This window comes from Haliaeetus leucocephalus, unplaced genomic scaffold (genome assembly GCF_000737465.1).
Source record: "Haliaeetus leucocephalus isolate CR32 unplaced genomic scaffold, Haliaeetus_leucocephalus-4.0 Scaffold858, whole genome shotgun sequence".
NCBI lineage: Eukaryota > Metazoa > Chordata > Aves > Accipitriformes > Accipitridae > Haliaeetus > Haliaeetus leucocephalus.
In genome coordinates this window covers 3,553,662-3,564,452 of record NW_010973294.1, presented here as the reverse complement: position 1 = coordinate 3,564,452, position 10,791 = coordinate 3,553,662, and positions in this window count along the sequence as shown.

Sequence of the window (10,791 nt, the reverse complement as noted above, 5' to 3'; positions counted from 1 at the left end):
GTCGGCGGGTGGTGAGCAATTGCCCTGCGCATCATTTGTACATTCCAGTCCTTTTATTACTACTGTTGGCATTTTATTAGTGTTATCATTATCATTATTAGTTTCTTCTTTTCTGTTCTATTAAACTGTTCTTATCTCAACGCACGAGTTTTACTTCTTTTCCCGATTTTCTCCCCCATCCCACTGGATGGGGGGGGAGTGAGTGAGCGGCTGCGTGGTGCTTAGTTGCTGGCTGGGGTTAAACCACGACAATTCTGTAGACTGTTCTTAACTGAGTAATAAACTTGATAGTCTTGACTTTGATGAGAAGGTCATTAAGTGTAAGAATATTAAACTAGCCTGAACAAAATTGCTTCCCTTGGCTGCTGTATACCAGTCTGTGCTCACCTTGAATTTCTGTGTACCTAGAGACAAGAGACAGCCAGCTGACACTGAGATTTATTGAAAAATGTGCACTGTATTTCCTTTGGCTCTTTTGAATATCTCATAGCTTCTATCTTTATTCTGCTGCCGCCGCTGCTATTCTGCCAACAGGAAAGTAGCATCAGGGTGGTTAGGAACAGAATTTTATGTGAGGGGATGTCATGGTTTAACCCCAGCCAGCAACTAAGCACCATGTAGCCGCTCACTCACTCCCTCCCTCTCCCCCCACAGTGGGATGGGGGAGAGAATCAGGAAAGAAAAAAACCCCAACCTCATGGGTTGAGATAAAGACAGTTTAATAGAACTGAAAAGGAAGGGAAAATACTACTACTAGAATATACAAAACAAGTGACGCACAATACAATTGCTCACCACCCACTGGCCGAATCCCAGCCAATCCTCGAGCCGCGGTGCTGCCCGGCCAACTCCCCCCAGTTTACACACTGGGCATAATGTAATATGGTCTGGAATATCCCTTTGGCCAGTTGGGGTCAGCTGTCACTGCTGTTTCCCCTCCCAGTTTCTTGTGCACTCCCAGCCTCTGCTGGCAGGGCAGTATGAAAAGCTGGAAAGTCCTTGACTTAGTAGAAACACTGCTTAACAACAACTAAAATATCAGTGCGTTATAAACATTCTTCTCATGCTAAATCCAAACCACAGCACTATACCAGCTACTAAGAAGAAAATTACCTTTATTCCAGCTGAAGCCAGGACAGAGGATCTTGTTTTTGAGAAGGGGTTGCCTTCCCATTCGAAAAGTGGATTAATCAATATTACTTAGTTTCCGTTCTTGTGTTCTTTGAAAATTAATGAGAGTATTTGTGAGATTATTTGGGGGGAGGTGATACCTCTACAGGTACTAGCTTGCCAACTATTTGAGAAAATTTTGTTCTCTTCACTTTCATGTAACAGTGACTTAAACATAACTATTATATTAAACTGATCCAATGATATATAGTTTCTGTACAAGAGTTTCTATTACATTGATAATATTTTCTATGAGCAAGTCTGCAATTTTTATTCTAAATATTGTCAGTGGATTTAATTCTTTCCTGAGCCCGAATTCCACTTCCCTAATGATCTGGCATCACTCTCAAATTAGGTGTATCAGGTTAGCACAGACATCAGCTCTGGATTTGAGTGCATGCTCTTGAGGTCTTCACGTAGCCTCTACATTAATTGAAATTGGCTTGAGCCTGGAGCAAATACTGGCTTGCCACAGGAGGGAATTCAGGCACAAGGAGGATTCAGGCAGTGTGGGGACAGCCAGTGTGAATTGTGTGGTGCAGCAAACAGAAGTCCACATTCAGAAATTACTATAGGGATATCTGAGAACGAGCAAGAGAGGAACTGGCGTGATGACTTCACTTACTCATTTAGTCTTTCTTAATATGACTGCTGAGGTAGGCTGGAGGTCCAGCTCACATGCTGGCTAATGCCAGGAGAAACACAAAGGAATACTTGTTTGCAGCCAGAAGCTGGTGCTTGTGCACCACATACTTTTCAAAGGGGAAATGCCAGTGTTTCATTCTTAACTTGCCAAAAGCAATAGTTCTGATTGCTACTGGCTGCTCTCTTTGCACATCATAAAGATTTCTTTAGCATGTGAGATATTCTGTTTTTACTGGCTCATTTACTAGTTACATGTGAAATGTCTTTTATAAGAATTGCACAGGGGTTGAGTGAATACTCTGCCTGCACTGCAAAGGTCTCTGTTCTGGTTCCATGTAGTTTGGAGTACTCCTCCATGTGGGATGACCCCAGATCTTCTGTAGTAACCAGGATTTCCAGTGCAAACTGCCCACAGGACTTACAGCAATTATAAACTGGAAGAGCTCCTCTAGGTCTAGGTGTTCAGCAGCTCAGTATTCAGAGCTGGTGCCTGGGTTTGGATTTCATTCTGTTCCCATGGACAGCTGACCGGGCTTTAGGTGGTAATATGTGACTGTCATCAAATGGATGTCTTTGACTCTGTTTGCAGTGCCATATCAGAAATACCTGTCCATGTTCCCTGAAGAAGGCCTGATTACACAGCATGTCTCCATAGATCAGTCATTGCCCATTGGTTTTGATGTGAATTGAAGATGATTGGTATGACAGAGATCCAGTTAATTGTTAAAGAGAAGGCCCTGGTTAAAGTTTCCATTCTGCTCTTCTCTGTATTCCGCAGTGGGTTTCATACTCTTTATAAATAGTTGCAAGGGAATGTTTACAAAGGAAGAAGTGAGATTAAATTATCATGATCTTAATCACATTATAATTCTCCTTGAAACCCATGGTAATTAGTTGCTTTTGGCTTTACCCTTCAGCCACGCCTGTGTCTCATTCATTATCTTCTAACTCCCCTAATCAAGTCCTCACTGGTTTACCTTGTTGTTCATAATATTAATAATGCTACTTTTGGTTCTGACCTTCTGAAATATTTATGTTTATCTCTGACTATTTTTCTGATATGATCCTCATTAGAATACTTAATTTGGAAAGTATGTTTTTTAAATCATAAAGCTTTATGACTTTAATTAGGAAAATCAGGAGATCACAGGTGAGATTTAAAGACTACCCAGGAAGACATAACTGAAAGAATAATTGCTGTTTTGTCCTTTTAATACTTTTCTAGGTGTAAGACTAGGCAGATGAAAAGGAACAGTGGGAAGAGAGGAGGATGTTAGCTGAAGGATGAAGAGTGTAAAGTAGCAGTGCGTGCTGTTCTCAAGTACTTATGGGAAACTTTTTGTCTGTGTAGATATCATTAGAAATTGTGACAAATATTTTGCTGAAGCATTCTTAAGTAAGTAACAGCCACTCTGTTAAAAATGCCATCCTTCTGCTTGTACTATTACTGCTACTGTAATGCATGCCTAATTGTGGAGCTCTGTTAAGAATGGTGTCCGTTTGGTTTTTACAAGTATTGTGTAGGCAGTGCCTTGCTCCACGTTTCTGAAAGAAAAGTGCACTATCATGGTATCTTCACATCAATGAAGCGTCTATAAACAAAGGGGTTCTTGTTTGTCTATCCTTTGCCTCAAAAAGAGTCAAACTGTTGGCTGCCTGCCTTTGTCGTTTTTTGAACATGAACACGTTCCACGAAGATTTTTGGAAATAATACACGAAGGATAGGAGCAGCACAAACCCAGGCTCTCATTCCCCACATAAGCAAAAAATGTGCTTCCAGACATGAGGCAAAGTTCTCATGCCCATGAAAAAGCATATTTATGTATTCAAATAAAATAGTCTGTTAAGCAGAGTAGAACTACGTGCAGGGATTGCATCAGTCAAGTGGATGTTTTTTCAAAATATCTTTAGATATTACTTGAAAAATTGTTCCAAACCAACTATATTTTGTTTGAATATTGCAGTCTGGCATTTTATCTTTACATGTAGTCATGGTCCTCACAAAATATTCTAGAATAGGAGTATGGATTTTTATTGTTCATATCCTTGTGAGCAGTAAGAGTAAGAATATTTTTTAGATAGAGTAAAATTTGATGCCTTAAACAGTTTTTCCTGGTTAGGCAAAGAAAGTGCTGTTGACTGATACATGTATTTTGATATTAAAGAGCTTTAAATGTATATTTAAAAAAAAGATTTTTTTTATTCATCGTAAAAATTTATTCCTTATTTTGCTATTGTCTTAGTTATTTTTCTGCAGCCACCCCATGTTAATCTGACTTTTACTCTGAAGACTAACTGTAGGCAAACAAAATCTGGCTAATTTTCTGCTAATGACAATGTTTCTCTGGAATGAATTGAAATTCTTCCAAGGCATTTAGAGAGCCACGGCCTCAAGCACATTGAATCCAACGCAGCAAGGGTTCCCTCCCAAGTCCCACCTTTTGCCTCCTTTTTCCATGTAAGTGAATGTTTCCTGGAGAGCAAGACATTTCTCTGAAAGTTAAAATCTATATACAACCACCCCAGTTAAAACACTTTGCATCTCCTGCTAATCCTTTATTCAGTGTGTGGTCTCATGACCAAGAACATGTTTAATTCTTCAGATTTCCAGTTTTAAAATGTTACCAGTGCACTAGGAAGGCCTCTTGTGGTTGCTCTTCAATCATGGTGTGCAAGTGTTGAGTTTTGAAGCAAATTAACAGCCAGGGAGCTGTGAAATGTGTGTTGTAGTTTCAGAAGGAGAAAGACTAGTTTTCATGTGGCCAATGTTGCTCAGGTTCCCATAGAAGTTTGCTGTGGTTGGTTAGCGCATACTCGGCAAATCTCTAACCTGCTGGATTCTTGCATTCACATCAGAGACATGTAGTGTTGTTGAAACTCGCACAAAAATGTTAGGGTGTGTTAGAAACTGAGTACAACCAAATATGTGGCTCCAGACTCTAGATGTATCTGGAAAATCTGAACAAGCAGAGATGGAGATAGACTGACAATGCTGTTCAGATATTAAAAGCACATTATACACCATATTCCTGTTTGAACAAGAACCTATCAGCCTGGAATCAATACCTGCGTTTTTTTGCCTATCTTGTGTACATGAGACCAGCGCTACTCACAGATACTGCTCAGCTTTCTTCCTCAGGACTGCTCTTGTAAATAGGGGCTGCAGAACTGTGCTCTCAATGCATACCTTACAGATTAACCTTGAACTTTTGGATACTGATGACAAAGAGGTAGGGAAAAAACTTTTCTTAAAGCAGGACCCTGAAGACAAGCTTATCTAGCCATACCATTCAACTCTCACTTTTTTTAATGCTAAACATTTAGATTGACATCTAGGAACACTCAGTTAAAATAGGTCATGTTATTCTTCCATTTAACTTTAGCAGTGCCTCTCCACACAGAGATATCCTTAAAGGGATGAGCCAGCATTGTCAGAAGGAAATGGAACCTTATGCTTGCTTTCTAATCTTTGCTTAAGCACAAAATATGTGGAAATATAGATATGAATGCTGTCTTCCAAACAATTCAAATAGTACTTTGCCAAATGTGACTGCAGTCCTACTGCTGTACAGGTATAATCTCCCACAAAGTTAATTTCTCTTCCACTGTAGCCTAAGTAATATATCATTGCCATGAACTTCTAATTTCTTGCAGATGCACTTTAAGATATTGGGCTGTATTTCATCAAGTTGCAGGTTACCTTGTTATTGTTGATCCCTTATTTTAGGACATTAAAACCCCTAGGCTGCAAATTTGCCAGTCTGCCAAAGAGCTATGTGTTACTGGCGCTATATTTCTGATTTAATGATTGCTTACCCTATCACAGCAACATTTTTCAGACCCTTTCTGGGCTGATCAATCCTGGAGCTTTTGCTTTGTAGTGCACAGCACTAAATAAATTGATCTTCTATACCCCGAAAGGCAGTGGAATAGAAGATTAAGCTGGGATGTCATCATTGTATTAAATTCCCAGGGACGAAACAGTGAACTTACTTGAATCAGACTGTCTGCCGTTGCTAAGATACTGGCATATGAACAAAACTTCATGGTAAAAAAAAAAGCGCTAACACATGTGAAAGAATCAGCCCTAGGCACTCAATCTTTTCCCACAGTAGAAAGCTATCATCCATCAACACAATCACCAGAGGGCTACATGCAATCTTAACAAGTACTTTAACATATTGGTGATGGAGCTCAACAGAGGTGAATTTGTCCAGAAAGTGTTTAAAGCAAATGTCCATGTGTAAATTTGTCACACTACATTGCCTAAGCCAAACTGGTTTACCTGGTGCTTCAGGGATCCCTCTCTATGTATGTATGTATGTATTACACAGACAATAATTTATGCTTCCATTTGTCGTGTATTCAGACTTGTTCCACAGGGCAGGCAAGAGATGCTGGAGCAAGTCAGAGTCCAAAGTGCTGACTGAAAAGCCTTTATCTTGTACTGTTCAGAATTCTCCAAGATTCTTAATAATTAAAAGCTTAGAGTTATTAGGCTACAAACAGCACAGTTCATCAAAAAGATTCAATAATCTGTGAAGTGAGAAACCCTACTAAGCTGTCTCTTTGCAATACAAGCAAAGACAATAATGGATCTTGTTCAAGCAAACACATGATTAAATCTGACAATGCACATTAAACATTTGATATGGGCAACAGTCAATACTGATGGAATCCGTTGGTGGAAATACCCTCCAAAGCATCTGGTAGGTGAGGTGGATTGAAGACAGTGACAAAATGGGTACATTAACAATCCGGTACTGTGGTGAATGCTAAAACCCTTCACAAGCAGCAGAAGGATTACCAAAAATAAAAGAATCACAGGCTGTGAATTAATGGGACTTCAGTAAAGATAGATGCTAAAATGACTGAGGAGGTAAACGGAATGTGTTTTTTGTTACCATAGTTCAATAAATTTACTTCTTTCCTTGTGAAACATAACTAGCCCTCTGTCGTTAATGGTGTGTGTAAGAGCACTGTTTGATGGGAAATGGAATTGCTAGAGAAATCCAGTCAGAGAAATAAATCTGTGGTAAATAACTGGAGGTCAGACCAGAAAACAAACCTAAAGAACAGGAGACCTGTGCCAATTATTTCATAAGCTATTTGTAGTAGCAGTATCATTAAACTTGCTTCAAACGGCATTGTGCAATGAAGACACTGTGCTGAATAAGACAAAATTTAATATTACTTCCAAGAATGGGCTGAACTTCAAATACCTGCAAAGTTCAGTGTTTTTGAAAGCTACCTGTCAGAGAAGTGGAACAGATTCATTTATGCGTTGGAGTGGTTCTGTGTTAACGATTGCTGGAACATCCCAGATGTTCACACTTGAGGGCAGACTGATGCTATGCATAAACTCCTTCCTTAAGGTCTAATCCTTTCTTGTTCCCTGGCCACTAAGGAAAGGTATCCTGCCAGAGAGGCTACCAGAGAACTGCCTCTTGCATAGAGAAAATGTGCTGGTGAAAGCAGAAGTCTTTTTTTTTTTTCTCAGCTATAACCATTAGCAGGTACAGACACTTTGCAAGCCTTAGAGCATGCGTGGTATACCTTCTAGCTGCAGAAATACGTATTTTAAATAATGTATGTTAACAGCTGGTCATATTTGGACAGTTCACTTTCTAGCAAGGGTGAGATGTTTGTTTCTGATGGTTGTACCTACAAGGTGCAAACCACCTGCTGCTGCCAGGTCTGGATTCACTGAGCTGTTACAGACACCTACCACTTCACTGTTACTCCCCTGTTTGCCTAGGTTACATGAGTTGCTTTAGTGAGCCTGGACAACCAGTTCTGTGGCTCAGTTACTCAGTTCTTCACCTGTCTTACAGTAATGCATAATTTCAATCTTACTTCATATGCTCTGAATCAGAGAAATATCTCCCTGTGTATATATAGATAAATATGTATGCTATGAAATAATATGGCTGTGTCATGATTTAACCCCAGCCAGTAACTAAGTACCGTGCAGCCACTCACTCCCCACCCTGCAGTGGGATGTGGGACAGAGTCGGAAAAAAAAGTAAAACTCATGGGTTGAGATAAAGACAGTTTAATAGGACAGAAAGGAAGAAAATGAAAAAAAAAAAGACAATAATAAAAAAATTAGAATATACAAAACAAGTGATGCACAATGCAATTGCTCACCACTTGCTGACCGATGTCCCGTTAGTTCCTGAGCAGCCATCCTCCCCTCCCAGCCACCTCCCCCCAGTTTATATGCTGAGCATGACATCATATGGTCTGGAATATCCCTGTGGTCCGCTGGGGTCAGCTGTCCCAGCTGTGTCCCCTCCCAACCCCTTGTGCCCCCCCAGCCTCCTCGCTGGTGGGGTGGGGTGAGAAGCAGAAAAGCCCTTGACGCTGGGTAAGCACTGATCAGCAGGAACAAAAACATCCTTCAATTATCGACACTGTATTCAGCACAAATCCAAAACAGAGCCCCATACTAGCTACTGTGAAGAAAATTAACTCCACCCCAGCCAAAACCAGCACAGGCAGCAAAACCTTTTGGGTTTTACAAATCTAGAATGGCATGTGGCTGTTAACCAATACACTGAAAGTCATAGAGCTCTAAACTGCAAATGTAGACACCATGAACTTAGAAATTGTGTTGCATACTGAGCAAGTTCAAGTGTGGATGGACATTTCTGGCTCTTTGAGAAAGTCTCCTCCTGCGGCCCAGCCTGAGCTCTCACTGTGTTCTTGTCTGTCAGGTGTGTTTCATGCACCTAAAATCAGTCACTAGAGCTTTGTGATCGTAACGGAGCTCTTTGCATTTCCCATCTGACTTAATCATACTTCACTTCTTGAGCCCTTACTGGACTTCACTAATTTGTGAGAGGTATAGGGATGTTCAGATTGTGTCTAGAATATTCATTTAGTGAAGACTCGAGGGCAATATATTATCAGTGAGACATGTGATAAGCTGTGTCCATGAGGGAACATTATTTTTCCTGTTTTGTTATTGCTGGTAATTCTAACTGTTGGTGAAGTATCATTGAAACACAGATGTCGCTCTACATATCCCTTGCCGTGGGCACCTTGCAAATTTAGCATCACTCTAGAATGTTACTTAGGTAACGTTGCCATCTGGATATTTTGGAGTGACTTACTCCTGAGAAAAGTTATTCGCTCCTGAGAAAACAAGTCTTACTTGTGGAGGCTCAGCTCAGCATCTTTGCCGAGACGAAGGAGGCTCCTAGCTCAACAGCTGATACGTCTCAGAGCTGTAAATGCAGGCGGCAGAATCAGGCACATCTCAAAGCACTCACTATGCTCAGTCCTTGTTTACAAATTGTTATGATTCAACCTTTTATTTTTTAAGATTCTAATGGAATTCCAGGGTTGAGGGTCAAGCCTTAACCCAACGTCCTGGAAGCCTCTTTTGAACGGACTTGTCCTGATGGCTTCTCTTGGGCTGGCTGTTCAACAGTTAACCCAATAAAGAAGAAAATTAATCAATTAAAGTTACCTATTTAGACCTGCATTTTAGTAGTGTTTCAATCACACTTTGCATGCTGTTCAGCTCTTTGCAGTTGCTAGGTTTTTCCTGTTTTCAGAATAAATAAAAGGAGGTGTGAATAACAGTTGTATTATGCACTTTTAAATGATTTTTTTTAAATTATATAAGGCCTATGTTTGTTCCAAGTTATCCTGACAAAAATCTGGAATATTTTCTTTGGGGCTAATGAAATTAAAATAGTGGAAAACAAAATGTAAGTAACATCAGAATCTAACACAACAAGCTTAAGAAATATTGGAATAATTAATCACAATAAAAATGAATCGTGTTATATTTCTTTCACAGTCACTAAAATGGTATATTTAAATCAACATTAGCTAAAATTAAAAAAATAACCCCATTCTGGATGAGCAGTTGCATTGCTTGCAGGCTTCTTCACAGGGAACCATTACATATGCATTCATTTGAAAGTGACTTGTTTCCACATTCTACTTCCATCTTCCTTTTCAAATTGCATTAGTTAAAATTTGCCATAAAATTAAAACGTGTTGTTAAAGCGAGGACTAGCAGTGCTTGCTGGAGTATATTTTATTCCCGATTATACTGCCCTGAACCTAGAATAATGATAGCAACGAAATTACTCCAGATTTATGCCACCTTCAGTCAGAACAGAATCTGAGTTTGGAAAGCGTGATTTTGATGTCATGTAACTTTCTCATTCATATGAAGTGATGCTGATGTGTCCCAAGCAGAGAAGACCAACTCAGGCGAAACTATCAGTGCTGTTATGTTATGAAAAGTCAGTTGTATTTAATATGCTTTTGAGATATTGCACAGTCTTACTTTGAGACCCCCAAACTGCTGAAATTCTTTGTGTGTGGTTCAGCCCAGTCTCTGATTTTTGTTATTTCAAAGCAGCTGGGAAGTGGAGCACTGGGAGGAGGTTCCCCCATGCCAAGAGGGAGTTGTTCAGCACAGGGCTTTGCCAGGACTGCCACTAAGTAATAGCAGATGAAAATTGCAGTGTGAGAGCTGGGGGATGAGAAAAGCACACAGCAGAAGAGCATAGTGGTATCTGGGTAGATATTACAAGGGGGATGGGAAGAGCTGGGCTGAAAGTTGCTGTTGGGTTGAGCTGCTTGAAAGCATCGTGGCTGATTGCAGCTGTAAGGAGTGTTTTTCTTTGCTCCCTTTCACACATGTCCCAGATTGCCTAGCACTAATTCCAAGGGCCATCACTGCTTTGTGGGAATGCAAGACTGTTTCAGAGATAAATGGCACTTATTTGCTTTATCCTAAAGCCAAGCATTTTTTGGATAGCAAGAGACAGTCAGGACTGAGAGCTTCATATATTACAAAGGCAGCTAAGCATATACATTTTATAATGGGCAAGGATCTCGCGCTCTGTTTTCCAGGAACCATGACCGTGTATTTTTAAAAAATGCAGTAACATGCCTGCATTCACCACCCTGCAGCCTGATTTCAAGGCACCTCATGATGCAACTTAT